The sequence below is a fragment of the Bos taurus genome, chromosome 5, assembly GCF_002263795.3.
Source record: "Bos taurus isolate L1 Dominette 01449 registration number 42190680 breed Hereford chromosome 5, ARS-UCD2.0, whole genome shotgun sequence".
NCBI lineage: Eukaryota > Metazoa > Chordata > Mammalia > Artiodactyla > Bovidae > Bos > Bos taurus.
The window spans coordinates 61325939-61345333 of NC_037332.1; the positions used below are offsets into that span (position 1 = coordinate 61325939).

The window sequence follows — 19395 nt, forward strand, 5'->3', positions numbered from 1 at the left end:
TTGGTTTCTTCAGTAGAAACATTTCTAAGCTTGGAATAGATTATTGTGATCTATTTTAAATGCGAACCAACAGGGATATCTTCTTCCTGACACTGTGTTTTACTTGTGTTGTTAATAAAATTAGAAAGTGCTTACAGTTCTGAAATTCTTTAAATTTGTCTGGTAGTAAAAATAGTAATTAAAGATGAAAACTCTTCTAGTTCTTTAATTCTTGGGGATAGTTCTTTAATTCTTGGGGAAATCATGAATTCTGAGTGAGAATTTAGTTCTTTCTCTAGGGTTAAATTCTGTTTTTAAAAACATGTCACTTTTAAAATACCAGGGGGTATTGCAAGCCTCCTTCATTTTCTGATGATAGGAAAGTGGACATATTTCCATTAACTCTAGAGCAGTGACTCTCAACCTGGGCTACACATTAGTGATCACCCAGGGCACTTTAACAAGGACTGGTTGTACCCTCATAGAGTCCTGTTTAATTGGCTTGGGGTATGGCCTGAGTGCTAGGATTTTAAAAACTCCCCAATGATTCTAATGTGCAGCCAACATTAAGAACTACTGGTCTAGAGCAAGGATTTTATAGCACATCCATTGTATCCTGTTTATAGCTATTGAAATGGACTCTAGTTATGCTTATGGACCAAAGGAATTTGTTAGAGGATAAAGGCAAGCTCACTGATGCAAAGAAGAGTTACATGACGGGGTCTCAGGGAGGATGGAAACCTCCCTATCGTTATCCATCGAGGTGGCATGAGCTAATGGACAAACTCTTTAGGCACTGCTGGGATGAATCAGCTCCAACCATGTTCTTTCCCTGCGGTTCTTTTGCTTAAGGTTCGAATGCCAGGGAGAGAAAGAGGACTGACTGAACTTAGCCCCACCTTTGGCCAGGAGAGGATGGGGTGGAGTGGTTCCCCCAAGGAAAACTGATTTGCTCTTCTTGGAAGAGGGCACTGTGGATTCTTGGCAGACAACATGGACAGATGTCCCCACACCCTGAAACCATTTTGCTCTGGGTGGGGAGGATGTAAGGCACATTTCTCTCAGAAAGCAGTTGGCTCAGGATCAGGCTCCCTTGGTGTCTGCTGATTTGTTCATAGTAGTTATTCATTCATTCAGAAAATGTTTATTGAATATCTATAATAGGAGTCTCTCTGGGACTGCCAGGTTAAGGAAGTAGTTGATGGTTTTAGGATGCTTACAACCTCATAAGGATAAGAGACATACAAGTGTAAGCATGATATTCCTGACAGACCTCCAGGCATTGCTGCTCAGAGTAAAAACAGCATCAGTCAGTCACTACTTGAGTACCTACAACCGGTTAGACCCTCATAGGCCCTGGCCAGTGGAAAGGAGATGGGAGACCATCAAATGTCTGCAGAAAAGCTTGATCAGTGCATTGGTTACCCCTGGTTGGGATTTCTGATCTTCCGATGGAAATTTCTCCTGTTGTTTCTCAGTCTTTTGGAGTGTGGGTGGTACCTTTCTTCCAGTGAGCCTGAATTCAGAACCACTTTCATCCTCCCTCCCTGCTTTAGTTGAGTTTTCTGGACTTAACTTTCATGCCTCACTAACTCAGAACCCTTGCCCTCACAATTATTTTTTTCCAAACCACTGCTCTGACTTAGTCCTACCTTCCTGCTTTTCATTGTCAAACAAGGTCTAAGAAAACAGGCTCTCTCCTTAATCGTGGGCACAGTTTCTTGTCTGCACCACACAGCCTACAGGATCTTAGTTCCCCCGACCAGGGATTGAACCTGTGCTTCTGCAGTGGAAGTGCAGAGTCTTAACCACTGGACCATCAGGGAAGTCCCTGGATACATTCCTTATTAGACATGTAAAATATACTACTAGATGGTGGGCTGAAAATATATTCTTAACACTACTCTGGATTTCTAGACCTATGTTGTAAACTCAGATATTGTCAGATAACTATTATTTTAGACCTATATTGTATTGTGGGTTTACTTTCTTTAATTTCACCCTCAAAATATGGTGGAAACCTGTCAGAGTTATTAGCTTAGCAGCAGTGACATCTACAGAAATCAGAATATTTCTGATTTTTACCTTAAAATATAAAACTATAGGATCAAATAATAATAATAATGGCTACCATTTATTAAATGTTTGCTATACTTAGTACATGGCACACAGTAAATGCCCCATAAAGACTGGTTGTGGTCTTATGGTTGTTATTGTTCGTATTGTTATGTGACTGGGTGGGCATTATATATGTGTATACATATAAAGATAAGTACTTTCCATTTACAAACTTATTTGGTTCTCTCAACAACCTTATGATGTCAAGGTAGCTTTATTGTTTTCTTAATTCCAAGATAGACATTGTTTGTTTTTACTGACCCGTATAGTGCTTGTATATGGTTGCTTCACAGCTGTTTGTTGAATGAATGAATGAATGAATGAATGAATGAATTGTAGGTTCTGTGGCTGGGTTTTTTCAACATGCTCCCTACTACCATGCTGAAGAGCACAAGAATTGGAATTTATTTAAAATTTTACCTAAAACATAATTATGATAACAATTTATCTACATTAAAAACTACATACTCTATGCTTTATAAACCCAATTTGCATTTAAAACATTTTAATTTATTTATTATTATTTTTCCATCTTTATGATGTAATTTACATATACCATTGTGTCAACTTAAGGTATATGAGTGGTACCATGTGTAAAATGTCTAGTGGGAAGCTGCTATATAGCACAGGGAGATTAGTTCAGTGCTCTGTGATGACCTAGAGGGGTGGGATAGTTGGGTGGAAGGAAGAGAGACTCACAGCAGGGGGACATATATATATATATATATATATACACACACATATATATGTATATAAACCTAAACCAGGTATAAATATATATATATATATTTATACCTGGTTTAGGTTGTTGTACAGCAGAAACTAATACACCCATTGTAAAGCAATTATCCTCCAATTAAAAAAATATATAAGGTATATGAGAGTTGATTTGGTATATATTGCAGCACGGTTATCGCCATATGTTAGCTCGCACCTCCGTCCCATCACATTATTACCATTTCTCTTTTGTGGTGAGAACATTTAAGATTTACTCTCTTAGCAGTTTTTCAAGTTATGGTACAACATTATTCACTGTAACCATCATGCTATACATTAGATCCCCAGAACTCGTTAATCTCATAACTAGTTATTTGTACACTTTGACCAATATCCCCCCCTTTCCTCCACTCTCCAGTCCCTGGTAACCACTGCTTTACTCTCTGTTTCTCCACATTCAGCTTTTATCCAGCTTTTAATGTAATTCCTCATAATTTTACTAGTTTGAACCACTGAAATTTATTCTCAGACGAGTAATAATTTGGCCAGGGTGGGCAGTACTTCAGGAAGAGGCAATAATAACCAAGAGGAGAGATTGGACTGCTTCATTCTTATCATCTTCCTGATTCTATTTCCTGGGCTTGCATTTCCCAGGCTGGAGATGACTCTCCCCAGAGTTAATTCCTTCATTGTCCTTGCCCTGTCAGATGCCTTTCTTTTCTGAAGGATTTCCTTAATCCACTGTGGTTCTTTAAGTGGCTGTCTTGATAACACCAAATGCTGTCTGGCAGGCGAATGACCTTACCTGAATATCCACACATATTGTCAGAGGAGACTGCAAACTTTGTTTTGGCCTTAATTTTAGGAAACCAAATCCCAAGGCAGATAGAGCAAACATGAAGATCTTTCCTATTTCCTGTTCCTGCCCTTTGCTAGAGATTAATAGAAATGATTGCTCTTTTCAACTTTGTATTTATTTACCTATTTTTGGAAAAGCTGCTTATTTGTAAGTGGCAGGGAAAGAATGCCAATAAAGCAATACCTGGGTGAATCATGCATTGAAAGCAACCCTGCTGGGGAAGGTGCCACTGTGCCTTTCAACCAGGAGGTCATGAAGGCAGCTGTTTATCAAAACCCTGTAAAGCTTTGCCTTCAGTGCTAAGTTGTGCTGTGACAAAACAAATGTCCATGATAAACACTAAGTTCTAGTCTTCCTGGGCCTGGGACAGTCAGAATGAGGCACATTCCTGAGTGTGGTTTTGGGAAGATCTTGAGTCTAAGAATCAGATTTAGCCTGGCTTCAGTACTGGAGCAGGTCTCTAGGCAGAGCACCAGCTGGGGGCTGGCAGGGTGGTGGGCATGGGTGGTAGCTGAACCCACACATATCCTCACATGGGATGAAAGAAAGAGAACATCTGCAGGCATTGTTGTTCAGTCACTAAGTCGTGTCCAACTCTTAGCCGTGGACTGCAGCACGCCTGCTTCCCTGTGTGGCTTCTCAAACAGTTCTAGGCTAGGAGAGAAACATCCAACTCAGGCCAGGGTGATCTGGAGGAAATGACCTCTGATCTATGTCTTAAAGAAGTATGAGTGAACTCAGCAAAGAAGTAGGAAGAACTTTCCAACTTCATGTGTAGAGACATAGAAAGAGAAAAAGAAACTGAGTAGCTGATAGAGCTCTGTGTGGGCTAAGACGGGAGAAGTGAGCAAGGACCAGATTACAAAAGCCTTACTTCCTCCTGATAAGGGTTTCTCCTTTATCCTGAAGGCTCTAGGAAGAGACAGGAAAGTGACAGCAATGGATTTTCATTTTTGAATCATCATTCTGATACAAAGAATGGGTCAGAGGTGATTGAAAACTAGAAAAGGCAGGGATATCAGGTTTAAAGTGTAGTAGCAGGATGAAGAGGAGGGGTTTGGGTTTATCAGATGCTTCAGTAAGTAGCAATCAACAGAACTTGGAGAGTGATTGAGTGGAAGGAGTTAAGGACTTTCCTCGGGCTGGGAGACTGGGTGAATGGTGGCCTCGGTTTCTAAGAAAAGGGTGCTGGAGGAGAAAGAGGTTTGGAGAAAAAGAATATGAGTGTGCATCCCTAGAATCTGACAAGATTTATATACTAGGCTGTTTTTTCAGTCCCAGCTTACACTGTGTACATACATAATGGTACTTAAGTTCTCAGCCTTGGCTGACGCAGGCCAGGAGTCCTTGTTAAGATTGTCACTACTGATTCTGTCTTGAATCATTCCAATGTCTCTGCTTTCCTGTCTTGAAAGCAGAGACATCTCGCATCTCAGAATGACTTGAGGTCCTCCCCCAGGCTTGAGCCTTCAAATCTGGGGAACCAAAGCAGTGTTTGGGCTTACTGGCCTCTGAGGGTGGGGAGTAGAAAGATGGTATCACAATCAAGCTATACCTGACAGCAGTCGAACCACTGGATCTACAGGGAAGGGTTGCTCCCACAGCCTCCCAACCGCATTACACAGAGCTCCCTCATTACACAGGAGAAGCCCCGGCATGTCTGCTTCTCTTTCCTTCTGCCTTCACAAGACAGCATGCCATAAAAGAGTCATACATCTTGTGCTCTTGTCACCTGTAGGCTCTTTGTAGATCAAACATTTTATTATTTCCATGATTCAGTTTTCAAGTTGTAGAGTCCTTCCCTATGTCTCAGAGATAATAACAAAGCATTCTGTGGTTCTAGCCTTCCCTTGCCTAGTCCTTTCCAGCCAAGTGATTCTGAGGGTGCCCAGAGGGTGTTTCCCACGTGCTGACATGAGGAGTCCTCACGTTCTTTTCTTCTGACTGATCACCCCAACCAGCCGCCACTGCTGATGCTGCCATTGTCTTTCATTTGTGGTGGGGATTACAATGCCTGGGCAAAAGATACTCTTTAGTTCAGTTCAGTTCAGTTCAGTCGCTCAGTCGTGTCCAACTCTTTGTGACCCCATGAACCACAGCACGCCAGGCCTCCCTGTACATCACCAATTCCCAGAGTCCACCCAAACCCATGTCCATTGAGTCAGTGATGCTGTCCAACCATCTCATCCTCTGTCGTCCCCTTCTCCTGCTGTCCTCAATCTTTCCCAGCATCAGGTTCTTTTCAAATGAGTCAGCTCTTCGCATCAGGTGGCCAAAGTATTGGAGTTTCAGTTTCAACATCAGTCCTTCCAATGAACACTCAGGACTGATCGCCTTTAGGATGGACTGGTTGGATCTCCTTGCAGTTCAAGGGACTCTCAAGAGTCTTCTCCAACACCACAGTTCAAAAGCATCAATTCTTTGGCACTCAGCCTTCTGTATAGTCCAACTCTCACATCCGTACATGACCACTGGAAAAACCATAGCCTTGACTAGATGGATCTTTGTTGACAAATTAATGTCTCTGCTATTTAATATGCTGTCGAGGCTGGTCATAACTATCCTTCCAAGGAGCAAGAGTCTTTTAATTTCATGGCCGCAATCACCATCTGCAGTGATTTTGGAGCCCAGAAAAATAAAGTCAGCCACTGTTTCCCCATCTATTTGCCATGAAGTGATGGGACCAGATGCCATGATCTTAGTTTTCTGAATGTTGAGCTTTAAGCCAACTTTTTCACTCCCCTCTTTTACTTTCATCAAGAGGCTCTTTAGTTCCTCTTCCCTTTCTGCCTTAAGGGTGGTGTCATCTGCATATCTGAGGTTATTGATATTTCTCCCATCAATCTTGATTCCAGCTTGTGTTTCCTCCAGCCCAGCGTTTCTCATGATGTACTCTGCATATAAGTTAAATAAGCAGGGTGACAACATACAGCCTTGACGTACTCCTTTTCCTATTTGGAACCAGTCTTGTTCCATGTCCAGTTCTAACTGTTGCTTCCTGACCTGCATACTGGTTTCTCAAGAGGCAGGTCAGGTGGTCTGGTATTCCCATCTCTTTCAGAATTTTCCACAGTTTATTATGATCCACACAGAATTCCCAATTTGATGTGTGATGGTTAAGTGAAGGTGTCAACCTTGCTAGACTATGGTGCCCAGCTGTTTGGTTGAACACTAGTCTAAATATTGCTGTGGAGGTACTTTGTAGATGTGATCAACGTTTACAAACAGTTGGTTTTAGGTAGAGCAGATAACCCTCCATAATGGGGAGGACCTCTTCCAATTGGGTGAGGACCTTAAGAGTGAAAACAGAGATGAAGAAATTCTGCCTCAAGACTCTAAAATTGAAATCCTCAATTTCCACCTGCTGGCCTGCCCTGTGGATCTTAGACTTGCCAGTCCCCCACAGCCAGTGATCCAGTTGAAAATCATTCTCTCTTGCTCTCTCTCCATCTCTAATGTTGGTTCTGTTTCTCTGGACCAAGAGTACTCTGAGCATTCTTCCTTCTTGAGTTTCCAAAGAATTATGACTGTGTCTGCAGGGAAGAGGCCTCTTTCCTTCACCTGTGGGCAGTTTGTCACTAGGGCCCAAAGTGACTCGACCCATGCCTCCTTGTCTCAGTCTCCCTGAAACCTTCATGAACACTTTCCCCCTAGTATCTACCTGTAGCTCATCACTCCATATCACTCAGTTACTGGTAGAGGGTCAGTATTCTTGCCTCTAGCTGAAACCACCTGTGCCTTATTCACCCATGTGTCCCCCAGTCCCTAGTAGACTACTTAAATTTGAAGTTGTAGTGTTTATTTGGGGAGTTGTCATGCAATAGGATGTATTGTATAACAGGTACAAGTAAATATTTGCAGATTGATGCATTGAGATAGACCCTTCCTACTGTCTGCTTTAGTGGTCACTTTCTTTAGATTCAACAACCCAAATGCATATCAACTTGTTCCAGTCCTGCTTGTGACAACCAACATGCTCAGATCAAGTCCAGGTAGCACTTTAGATTCTAGTTGAGAGAGGAGTATGCAGTTCCTTCCTTTCTGGCTGGAATTAATCCCCCTCGTGCCCCATCCCCACATATCGTAGTCATGCAAATCCAGCTCATCTGCCTTACTTTGCATTTTCATTATTTTTTCCCACTGATCCCACTCCCCAACACGAATGGAGCCCTGGATTATATAGCTTTGTATTAGACAGTATCTGGAGCTTCTTAGATGCTGAGATAATTTTTCAAAAAGAAAGAATGGGTCTAAGTAGGGAGGGGAAGATGATGGCAGAAAGGATGGGGAAAAAGACAGGACAGAGGAAGGAAAGATGGAGTTGATTAGAGAAGCAAATTCCTACTTTTAAGACAACCTATCTTCTCTGGGAATTACATTTAGTTCTGTCAGATTCTTTGGGCAGCAAGTGTTTTGTTAGCTGGTACATGAAGTAGTTTGAAAGGTTTGTTAGTTTGAAACTTGGTACGGTACATAGATGCTAACTTAAGATCTGAGAACAACCTGAGTTCAACTCACTGAACCTCAGAAGCCTAAACTCATTTCCTACACTCTCAGTCTGGAGCAGACACTTAACTGCTATAATGGAAAATAATCCTATTGCACGATATGCTTTCACTAATGAATGTGTGGGATGGCGTTCCCGTGATGGCGGTACACATGGCTTTAATGTGGCTAAGCGGAACTGATGTCTCTGTGCAGAAATCTGGTGTTAGAACTGTCGCGTTTGCAGCCAGATCCTAGAGAGACTCAGAAGGAAGAATCAACCACAATTAGAATGTCAAATCACACTTCTCCTCTTCAAATTGCATTTCTAAAAATAAGATAATGAAAATATGTATTTGTGTGGGAGAGGGCTTATTGTACAAAGCTGCAAATAAGACACAAGGAAATGTCTGTGCTCAGATACCCCATTCAGGAGGAGGCTTTCACTGCGGGGAGCTTCTTTGCCATGAAGAAAGCTGCATAATGTGCTCTTCGCACAAAAGGGTCGCAGCCAAGAAAGCTGATTGCATTTCTAAGCCTCTGGAATAAAAAGGCATGCAGACAACATTGTTTTTCCGGTTAAGGCCAGTCTTTCCTTCTCCCTGTCACTGGATTTCAGACATTCTTTAAAGGGGCGGGGGAGAGACTTAACATGGTCTATTAAACCTTGCTGCAGTTTTAAGCCTTTATAAAATGGTTCATTATTGAATACATTTGGTGGCCACTATGTAATGGAAAATGTCTAAGGAGTCAAAGGATCATGCCTATAGTATACTTTCTTTCCTCCAGCTTCCTATTGTGTAGATAAAACCAAATATGGTAAAAAGGTTTAGGGTTGCTGCTGACGGCAAAAGAATCAACTGATTTGTGAGGTTCCTTCCTTTAGGAGGTTATTCTTTGATAGTGAGAATTATTTGAGGTAATCTCTGTCTTTTGGAATGAAAATATTAAGTGGAGGAGAGGTTTGGGGGACGCATATTCTTGAGATTTAGTTTTTATTTTGGGAGTTGTAATGAAATAGAATCATTTTCAGATTCAGGAATAGACTCTTGGATTGTTCTTTTTTTTCCTTTTTGAAGGCTAATGGATTCTTAAGGACTGTAAGATTTCTTTGATTCAGGATGGGAGTAAGGAAACTATTCATTTGGAGCAAGGTGCAGCTAATGTTGGCACCCCACTCCAGTACTCTTGCCTGGAAAATCCTATGGATGGAGGAGCCTGGTAGGCTGCAGTCCATGGGGTCCCTAAGAGTCAGATACGACTGAGCGACTTCACTTTCATTTTTCCCTTTCATGCATTGGAGAAGGAAATGGCAACCCACTCCAGTGTTCTTGCCTGGAGAATCCCAGGGACGGGGGAGCCTGGTGGGCTGCCATCTATGGGGTCACACAGAGTCGGACAGGACTGAAGCGACTTAGCAGCAGCAGCAGCTAATGTTATTTTAACAGTTAAAACTTACTAAGGGATAATCAATGTGCAAGGAATTGGTGATAAGTGGTTGAAATACTTGCTGCTTTGGGGATTAATGACAGGTATTTGAAAATGTAAGCTTTTCACTGCTTCCTGCATTTCAGTGTTGGTATTTCAGATTACTTTTCTTCTGCCTGAAAAAAAAAAAAAATCCTCTTAGTAATTTTATTTTTTAGCTCAGGTCTGCTAGACATGTATCCTTTCCTTTCCATATTTGGGGTTCGTTTGTCTTGAAGTATCTTACTTTTCTTTTTATTTTTGAGTATTGTAATCTTGGTGGTTGTTTTAACACTTTAAAGATGTCATTCCATTGTCTGCTAGTTTTCATCATCTCCCATGAGAGTTAGCTGTTTTCCTACTTACTGTAAAAGATAATGTCTTTTCCCCCCTCTCTGCTTTTAAGATTTTTAAAATTTTCTTTGGTTTTTAGCAGTTTGATAGGATATAGCTAGATGTAATTTTCTTCACATTAATTTTTTTATTTAGAGTTCTCAGAATTATTAAAGCTATAAATATTGTCTTTCATGAGTTTGGAAAATTTTTAGCCATTTTTGAAGACAAGTAGTATTTTTGTTCTATTGCTATTTTTCTTTGGGGATATCAATTATGTGTATGTTAGACTTTTTTTGTTGTTTGATATGTGTTTTTGCTAGTTTGTATTTTTTACACTTTTCCTGTCTGTTCTTTAATTTGGGTATTTTTATGGACCTGTCTTCCAATTTAGGAATTTTGTCTTCTGCCATATTAAATTCATCTAATAAATTCTTAATTTCAGTAACTGTATTTTTAGCTCTAGAATTTTCATTTGACTCTTCTTTGTATGTTTTAGTTCTTTGTTAAAATTCCCCACCTTTTCATCTATTTAAGATTTTTTTCTCCTTTACTTTCTTGAAGTTATAACTCATAGTTATTCTAAAGTTTCATTTAGCTGTAATAGCTGAATCAGTATGGACCTATTTCCATAATTAGTTTTTCTTTGGCTTTTTAGACATCGTCTGTCTTTTGTCATGTCTAGTAATTTTTAAATTAAATTTCAGGCATTGTATGTAAAAACAAATTGTGGTCTCCATATAATATTGTCTTCCTATAGTCAGAGTTTATCTTTCTTCTATTAGGCAGAGTTGAGGCTCTTTCTTAATTCGTGTAAAGAATCTGTTTCAGTGTTGGTAAAGCTCACTCTACTCCTGGTTCACCCCTGCCCATGAGGCCTAACATTCTTAAGAGCTTAAGAAGTTCACTGGGTCCCTCTCCCAGGCAGGGTCTAAACTCTAATCCTTTTCTCCTTAACAAATGAGATTCCTAAAAACTCTGCCCTGCTTTTCAGTTTATCTGCTTAGCTTCTAAGCCTCCTGGCCTTGCTTCAGAAATTGGCATTTATATTAAGGAAAGAGCTGGCTGTATATCAGGCTTAGTTCTCTATTCCTCACCTTGTTACCAGAAACTTGGCTCTTTAAGTCTCAAATTTTGTCCCTTAAGCCTAATAAGACAGTGAAAGATTCTGCTCATTATTCTGTCCCTAGCAGTGGCCTTCTGCCTGGGTGCAACCTAGATTTGCATTCTTTTGCGCCAAATCCAGAATCATCCAAACAATTGCACAATGTCAGTGTGTTTTCTAGTCCTTTCCTTCCCAAAATCGTGTCCCCTTTGGTTCTGCTTGTTTCAGCAACTTGCTGGTGCTTTTAAATGGATTTTATTTTTTAATCTTAAATATTAAGTTATTCCTGAAAATGTTGACCCACCATTCTACTGGCTATCCTGTGCAGGGAATACCTGTTTGTTTCAGCACCTAAGATGTATGTATCAGAAACTGTTTGAGGCCTAAGTGCAAAGGCAGATAGAGTTGAGTGCAAAGGCAAATAGAGTTGATAAGTTGTTGGGGTAGATTGCGTTCTACTTAGGAATAGGGTCTTGTTATGGGTTAGATTGTATATCCCTCAAAAAGATTGATTAGATTCTAACTCCTAGTACTTTAGAATCTAGCCTTATTTGGAAATAGCATCATTGCAGATATAATTAGTTATTATGAGATTATATTGAACTATGGTGGGCTCCTAACTCAGTGTGACTATTCTTCTTATAGGAAGACAGCCATGTGAAGACCCAGAGACAAAGGGAGAATAGCCTATGAAGATAAAGGCACAAACTGGAGTGATGCATCTAGAAGTTAACGATTGCTAAGGATAGACAGCCACTGTCAGAATCTAGGAAGAGATAAGGAAAAAATCTTCACTACAGATTTCAGAGGGAGGTCATTTGCTGACACCTTGATTTTTGACTTTGAGCTAAAATTGTGAAATAATACATTCTGTTATTTCAAGCCACTCCATTTTCAGTACTTTGTTATGGCAGCCCTAGAAAACAAATATAGGCCTCTTGTCTTTAGAAGTCAGAGAAGCTACTATGAATAAGAGAAGAAGAATAATTATGAACTCCTGCAAGACAGAGAAAAGAAGGAGCCAGGAGGAAGAGACACAAGTTAGAAATAGTGGTTTGACATGATACTGCATGTTGACAGTAATGTTTGTGACATTCTAAATCTTTGGGACATTTTAGAAGTGGTACCTAGCTGATATGATGAGATTTCTTACAGCAACCAGAAAAGGGCTTGAGAGCAATGTCTAGGTAATTGTGAGACAAAACCAAATTAAGATAAATGGTGTCAGAGGACGGAAGAACCCTGAAACATCTAAGCCTTAGGCATTCAGAGACATCTTAGGGAGGATTTTGGAATTCTGTTGGCTCTGAGAGTTTTCTTCAGTGGGAATGAGAAGGATTAATTTTAAGAAAGTTTACCTTGAACCGAAGAGTCATGGCTATTGGTTATTCATGTGTTCATTCACTCAAAAATTTGTAGCATTTGGTGCCTTATTAGCTATATTCTTGAGTCATGATTTTCAAAGATTGTTTTCTTCTCCTGGTTATTTTTTCAAGCAGTGCCAGCTATATTATAGGATAGGCTGTCAATGCTGCAAGAATAAATCCATCCTGAAACCTCAGAGGTCTTAACAAAATTTATTTGTTTTTTCCATAACAACTAATGTGGATAGCAATGCAGAATGTTCTGCCCTGCGTAATCATTGAGGTGCTCAATATGATGGAGGCTTTGCTACCTGGATCATCACCATTTACTAAGGCAGAGGAGAAGAGAATGCAGAAGGTTGTGTGCCAGCTCCTAAATTCTTTGGTGGTCCGGGTGACACAGTACTTTTGCTTATGGCTTGTTAACCAGAACTAGTCATATGGTTCACTTCAGTACAAGGAAATGGGGAATGTATGGGAACATATGGAATATTTTGATAGGCATTATTGTCTCTGCCATTCCACCTTAGCTAGTAAATGAGTTACTATTAATATCCCTGAAGACTAGATAAGAACATTTGAAGCATAGAGAAGTTAAGTAATTTGCCCAAGGTCACATAGCTAGAGAGCTGCAGAGACAGGACTCACATGCCAATCTGAATTCACAAGCCCTTGTGCCATATTATATGGAGAGGAAAGAGTGGTGAGTACGCTTTGAATTTTGACCTTCCTAGTGTTCTTCTCTCTGTCACCCATGCAGTAGGGATTTCTTTATGGTATTTCTGATTCCTAAAGTAAGATATCAAGAGCTGAGTGAAACATGTCTTTTGCTCATTTTTGGAAAATGAGAAAAATAGATTATTTTTCCCTAAATATTTCTTAACTAGCTGTCTTACTCTGTTCAGGCTGCTATATCAGAATATCAATGATTGGATGACTTAAACAAAAGACATTTATTTCTCATAGTTCTGAAGGCTAAGAAGCCCAAGATAAAGGAATAAGCAAATTCAGTTCAGATGAGAACCTACTTTGCATTTATAGGCAGTGGTTTTCTCACTGTGTCCCCAGATGGCAGAAGGAGCTGGGGGCTCTTTTATAAGGAAACCAGTCCCATTCACAGGAGCTCCACTCTCATGACTTAGCTATCCCCAAAGGCCCTAGACTCTTAAGACCACCACACCTGGGATTAGGTTTCAACATGTGAATTTTGGAGGGCATAAGCAGTCTAGTGCTAAGTAGCTAAAATGGATCTTTCCTTGCTCTGAACCATCACTGCACTTGGATTTCATTGCAAGAAGAAGGAATTGAGGGACATTAATTTTTCCATAATCCCATAATCTTGTAATATCTTTTGGCCTCCCTACCATACATGCAACACACACACAGACACACACACACACACAGACACACACACGCATACACACACATCTCTTCACTATGTGCAATTGTAGTTGCTGTTGTTTAGTTGCTAAATCATGTCCGACTCTTTTGCAACCCCATGCACTGTAGCCCTCCAGGCTCCTCTGTCCATGGGATTTCCCAGGCAAGAATCCTGGAGTGGGTTGCTGTTTCCTTCTCCAGGGGAATCTTCCCGACCCAGGGATCAAACCCACATCTCCTGCATTGGCAGGTGGATTCATTACCACTGTGTCACCTGGGAAGCCCTTAAAGCATTTTATGTACATTCAATTTCATCTTCACAAAAACTTAAGAGGAAGACATTGTACATTGGCTCCATTATGCCTTCACCTCACAGAGAGGTTAACTAATGTTGCAAGATCACATGGCTATAACAGTAAATATTAGAACAAAAATTAATGATTTGGGAAACTGATATTTTAGAAAAACTCTTCCTGTTTGAGTGTGTAGGAGGGAGAGAAGGCTGAAAGTCTGGAATCAGGGCAGATGATAAGAAGCTATTGCAACAGTCAGGACAGTGGTATAACATGGGCGTTAGGGTCCTGCAAACTGCAGCAGACACTTCAAAGTGTCAGAGATGATGCCAAAGCTTTCAATCCCTGCATCTGGGAGAAGATTACAAATTCAGAGAAACAGCCTGTTGAGAATGATACTCTAGGAATAGTAAGTCGCATTGGAAACAAGTTTGGGTCTGACTGTATCTTAAAATCACTGCAAAGACCTGCAGTAAACCATACACAATCATGTCACAGTCATGCATTAGCAATAGGTAATTCTCCAGCAGTTCCTAATCTCAGGAAATGGTTGATAATCAATGCCTATATTTAATTGCTTGTGTTGCAAAGTCAAGAATATTGTGAAGTGATACTGAATTGAGGCCAGTGAAGACTCTGGAAAGATCTAAATTTAAAGATCCTTTCTTAAATATCTGATGGAGAGAAACCCACAACTTGGAAGCAGGCCCCGGACTTATCAAAATCAGATTTTAAAAGAACACAAGACCTCCTAATATCTGTGGCAGACAGAAAAATGACATCCACCCCCCTGCCACCGAAGATGTCCACAGTCTAATCTCCAGAACCTACAAGTATATTAGGTTATTTGGCAAGGGGCAATTGAGGTTGCTGGTAAAATTAAAGTTGCTAATCAGTTGACTTTAATGAGGGTGAGTATCTTAGTTCAGGGGTCCCCAGCCTCCGGGATCTAATGCCTGGTGTTATGAGGTGGACCTGATGTAATAATAATAGAAATAAAGTGCACAACAAATGGCATGTCCTTGAATCATCCTGAAACGCCACCCCACCCTGGTCCATGGGAAAATTGTCTTCCACAAAATTGGTCCCTGGTGCCAGAAACATTGGGGACCACTGCCTTAGTATATGGAGAAGGCGATGGCACCCCACTCCAGTACTCTTGCCTGGAAAACCCCATGGACGGAGGAGCCTGGTAGGCTGCAGTCCATGGGGTCACTAAGAGTTGGGTACGACTGAGAGACTTCACTTTCACTTTTCACGGTGAAAAGTGTGAAATGCCTTGGAGAAGGAAATGGCAACCCACTCCAGTGTTCTTGCCTGGAGAATCCCAGGGACGGGGAAGCCTGGTAGGCTGCCGTCTATGGGGTTGCACAGAGTCAGACACGACTGAAGTGACTTAGCAGCAGCAGCCTTAGTATATCTAAGTGGGCCCAATGTAATCACTAGAGTCCTCAAAAGGAACAGAGAAAGACAAAGGAGAGCCAGAGAGATGACAGTGTGAGAAAGACTGGGCCCAATGTTGTTGGCTTTGAAGTTGGAGGAATGAGGATGGTCTCTGGAAGCTGGTTAGGCAAGAAAACAGGTTCTCCTAGAGTCTTCCAGCAAAAAGAAAATGCATTTTGCCAACCCCTTGATTTTAGTCAAGTGAGTTCCACTCTGGACCTCTGATATGCAGACTGTAAGACCTTACATTTGCATTGTTCTAAGCCACTTAATTCGCAGTAATTTTTTACAGCAGTCACAGGGAACTAAGTCAAGTATGTTAGAAGATAAACTATTTCTCTGGGTAGTTCAAACTTTTATTTTAACAACGTATCTTTAGGCTGACTCCTGTCCACATGAAACAAACAAAGCTAACAAAGCATCATAGATTTCCATTTGTATTCTTGACAATGGAAACGGTCTTAACCATGAATTGAGCACAAAACCTTCTTACTGAGTCATATTCTATCTAGTCTTCTATTCATATTAAAAAAAAAAAACCACGCTGGCAATGGTGTTTCTCACATTCTGGGAGGCAACTGCTTCTCTTTATCAGGACATACCCTTAATTTAAAAGCAAAAGAGGCCAAGCCAAAAATATAGTGATTGGTGTGAACATACAGGAAATAGTCCTTTGTCTCAGCAGAATAATGTGAGCAGAAAACGTCTTGCTCAACGAACACATTCTTAAACTATATCAATAAGTGGTTGGCATGAAAAGGAGAATGCTGAAGATTGTGACCTTATTTTCCTCCTGCAAGTTTCCTCCTTTCCCGGGAGGAAAAGTTCTCTTATTTAAGAGGCACAGCTCTTTCTGCCAATTCTTCAGCGTTATTCTCAGCAGGTTGCTGAGTTTGGGGCTGTGTGGTCACTTTAAGATCAATGCAGCCCTTAACCTTATTAAGTAACAAGACAAGAGAATTCCAGGCAGTATGAGAGTCTGTAGTCCAATAAAAGTTCCTTTAACCAAGTCCCAAGTGTGCTAACACAAGCGATGTCACCTTAGAATATGAGATGAAACCTGCCCTGTTTGGGGGTCAGAAAGCAGGGGAGAACTTAACTTGATTAAAAGAGCCCTGTAGCTTATTTTAAAAAAGTTCCTGCTTGAGGATCTCTAAGATGGAGCCAGTATTGTGCTAACTCAGCGGTATTACCTGTATTAGAAACCATATCACTCACCTGCTTAACTTTAGTCAATTACAGAAACTAGCACCTCTGACTTCAGTCTAATACTTTGAATTTCATGGGTGAACATAGAGCCTCTAATAGAATAAATTAACCTCTGACCACATCAAAACCAACCTCAAAAACTTGAGCATCTTCCTAAGTGGGAAAAATAGAAAAAGCTGGAGCCCAGTAAGAAAGTATGTCAGCTTCAGAAAGCTCCTTCTGCCAAGAAGTCCTAGAATTGCTTATCAAGTCCAGATGGTCAGATAATTAATAATCAACCAAGAGTTACTGAGAGTTCAACCAAGCATGGTGGAAGGACCTAACAAGTATAAGATGTGCCTAATGCCTTCAAGAAATTTGCAATTAAGTTGGGGAAATCAACCATGGGAAGGTTACAACAAGTAATCATACACTTATTTGTGTATCTGTTGGTCCTACCTTTACCCCATAGAAAGAGAGACTCCATGCACCTTATTCATTGCTGCACCCACAGTGAGCAGCACAAGGTATGCACTCAAAACTACTTTGAACAAAGAGAGTGAATCCCCAAATGTGTGAGCAGTAGCACCAGAATTTCTACACAATTCTGGTGGTTTAGGAGCCACAGTCTGCTTAGAAGGGAAGTAAAACTCCATATTTGCCCAGCACTGCTGCATAAGATTGAGGACGTTGTCAATTGCATGTTGGGCTTCCCAGGTGGCTCAGCGGTAAAGAATCTGCCTGCAATGTAGGAGATGCTGGTTTGATCCCTGGGTTGGGAAGATCCTTTGGAGGAGGAAATGGCAACCCACTCCAGTATTCTTGCCTGGAAAATCCCATGGACGGAGTAGCCTAGCCGGCCACAGTCCATGGGGTCGCAAAAGAGTCGGAAACGACTTTAGCGACTAAAGAACAAAGGTGCCTTAAACAGTGTCAGGTATACCGTAAGCACTCAGCAAACATTGGCAGGTAGCATTATGATCATCACCAGTGTGATTCAGATATGTGCTCTTGTCTGCAGGTCCTTCAGGCTCGGTGACCTCTTCATCTTTCCCTGCTCACCATCTCCCCACAGTCCCTAGACCCAGGGCTTCTTCTCCTCTTGGGCAAGGAGAGGTGGGAAGCCTTTGTTTATCTCATGAAGCCCTTTTGCCTGCACTCCACCTGGGCCAGAACTTCTGAGACTTAAAAGGCCAGACTTTGAACTTCAAAAAAGCCTCTTTCCTTCATTTTTGTTCTAACAATACTTCCTGAGTTGGCAGCTTCATTGTTCAGCTTGAATGAGGAACGTGCCAGAGTGTAAATAAAGAAAATACTAGGAATCCCCCTAATCCTGTATACACACCCACCCACCAAATTATTAAAGTGTTACACTATTTAACTTAAGAAGTGTTTTGAATAACAACAACAACAAATATTTATTAAGCTATTTTTATGGCTCGAGCACTGTCTTTGGCTGTAGGTCCCTTGTCTCTGACCTCCACTTCATTCCTTGGCCCTGGATTTGCATCCCTACCACTGACAGTTTGACTCTGCGGTTTCCCCCTGTTTGAATTGTTCTCCTATTTTGTTTATTTACTAACTATATCCTCCATCATTTCCAGCCCATTTGTATCACTGATCACTCTAAAACCCATAGTTCCTCTCTCAACCAGGCACCATGAGAAATAAAAGTGAACCAAAAGGAAAGGATCTTGCCACTGAAAAGCTAACCAAGGTGATAAGGCCAATAAATACAAGACACAATAGAGAAAACTCCACAGTCCTGTGAAATTCTGGGGTAAAAATTATAATTGGTGCACAAGTGTCCAGAATGAAAAAGTTGGCTTAAAGCTCAACATTCAGAAAATGAAGATCATGGCATCTGGTCCCATCACTTCATGGGAAATAGATGGGGAAACAGTGGAAACAGTGTCAGACTTTATTTTTCTGGGCTCCAAAATCACTGCAGACGGTGACTGCAGCCATGAAATTAAAAGACGCTTACTCCTTGGAAGGAAAGTTATGACCAACCTAGACAGCATATTCAAAAGCAGAGACATTACTTTGCCAACAAAGGTTCGTCTAGTGAAGGCTATGGTTTTTCCTGTGGTCAAAGTGTCCAGAAGGCATAGCCAAACAACCAATTATAATCCTAAATCAACACAGGTATAGAATTGACCAAATCTTTTTCATCCTCGAAGCAGGTTTCTATTATGAGTTTATGAACCTGTTCCAGTTACTAGATATAAATTAGTTCAGGGGCTTTTCACTTTCAGCAAAGCTGATGTAGACACACACGAAACAGGATTTACAAAACATTTTCGGTCATGATTATTTCCACCAAAAGGCTCACCATAAAATTTCTTCTAAGGAGCAAAGCTTACTTGCTAAATAGATTTAAAACATGATTTGATTTGCAAAATGGTTTTGTTTGCATGGGAATTCAGGACAGATAGCCATTGCATTAAAATGAGGCAAACTTGTAATTACTTTACCCAATAGCCTGGAGTGCCATGAGTTCATGCTCTTCCCCAATAAGCTTAATTCATTCCTGAGAAGTCATCTGAATTTAAGTTTTGGTAGAAGGTGTTCATAAAGCATGTCCAAGAGATAATTAACTGCTCATAGTCATCAATTCAGATGCCCTTAGGGGAGTCTCGCCTCCATCTTTACTCATTTATG

At 40.8% G+C, this 19395-nt stretch overlaps 1 non-coding gene across 1 annotated transcript; it reads right to left on the reverse strand.

The window, feature by feature from the left end:
* Window positions 1-1732: 1732 nt before the first annotated feature.
* On the reverse strand, window positions 1733-1805 carry TRNAG-UCC (transfer RNA glycine (anticodon UCC)). Its single transcript has one exon. It is a non-coding gene; the product is annotated as a tRNA-Gly (tRNA).
* Between the last annotated feature and the right edge of the window lie 17590 nt (window positions 1806-19395).